The sequence below is a fragment of the Myotis davidii genome, unplaced genomic scaffold (assembly GCF_000327345.1).
Source record: "Myotis davidii unplaced genomic scaffold, ASM32734v1 scaffold1474, whole genome shotgun sequence".
Taxonomy (NCBI): Eukaryota; Metazoa; Chordata; class Mammalia; order Chiroptera; family Vespertilionidae; genus Myotis; species Myotis davidii.
This window is the reverse complement of record NW_006285786.1, coordinates 34,370-35,717: the sequence shown is the minus strand read 5'-3', so window position 1 is coordinate 35,717 and position 1,348 is coordinate 34,370. Positions and strand designations below refer to the sequence as shown.

The window sequence follows — 1,348 nt, the reverse complement described above, 5'->3', positions numbered from 1 at the left end:
AGTGAATCTAAAAATCAAGTGAATAAATAATCTGATGAACAGAATGAACTGGTGATTATAATAGTATCAGGGGCATAGAAAGGGAGTGGACTGACTATTTATTCTTGGGGGGGGGCGTGTGGGGGATGTAGGAAGATACTGGACAAAAATCGTGCAACTATGGATGAGGACAGTGGGTGGGGAGTGAGGGCAGGGGTGGGGTGGGAACTGGGAGGAGGGGAATTATGGGGGGAAAAAAGAGGAACAAATGTAATAATCTGAACAATAAAGATTTAATTAAAAAAAAAAAGACCTCACTGTGAGTAGTCAAGCTGCTCCTAGTCCCAGGTGCTGGCTGTCTTCTTGCTGCAGAGCCCAGCCAGCCTTCACTCTGCTATGCAAGGGGTGGGGGTAGGAATCCGCGTTTCCCACCCGAGGGCATTGACAAGGGGAGCCTCCAGCCATGTGCCTACTCTGTTCACCTTCCTCAAAGCCAGAGGCTCTGTTTTGGGTCCTGCCTTGCCTGCCAGCCAGGGCAGGGCTGGCTCTGAGCAGGCGAGACCAACTTGACTTGAAGAATGCAGCTGCAGCCTGCACAAATAGGGGACAATTAGGATCCGATTTTTTAAAAATGAAACTCCTATTTCATGTGCATATTTCACAGATACATAGGAGAGAACATTACCTTGACTTCCATAACCGTAGACAAAACAGAAAGAGGTAAAATGACCTAGAATTCTATCACCCAGAGGCAGGCAGTAGGTGTGTATACTTCTGGGATTTTCTTTGTGATGCTTTTGACTTGCTAGTAAGTTTTGTGGGTGTGTCATTTCCCCCCACATCCATCAATTGGGAGAGCTGAAAGTAGTTTGACTGCTTCTACTTGCCTTGTGTTCACTCAGGTCTCCTCCCTACAGAACCCAGCCCTTGCTGACATCTACACGGAGCATGCCCATCAGGTGGTGGTGGCCAAGTACGCGCCCAGCGGATTCTACATCGCCTCTGGAGGTACCTGTGTGCGTGTGGCTGGTGGTGGCCCTGGGGCCTGGCTGTGCTCCTGCCTTGGAAGGGGGGTGTGTGTGTGTGTGTGAAGGAATGTGGGGGTGGCAGGTGGGACCAATGTGATTAGTTTCTTGGGACTGACAAGAAAAGTATAAGCCACTGAGAAGCCCCATTCCAGTGCTTTCTAGTTTGCAGCCTGCCAGCTGGTTTCAGCCTCCGAGGTCAGCAGAAAAGAGCTTGTGAGGTTGGCCAGAGGCCTTTATAGTGGCTGTATCGTGATCACAGGAGCCCGCGCAGGTGTGTGTGTGTGTGTGTGTGTGTGTGTGTGTGTGTGTGTGTGTGTGTCTGAATTTAACTTTGTCTTGTG

General features: G+C 49.8%; 1 pseudogene; it reads left to right on the top strand.

The window, feature by feature from the left end:
* Positions 1-1,348, top strand: part of LOC102766131 — a 22,816-nt pseudogene that overhangs the window by 21,221 nt on the left and 247 nt on the right.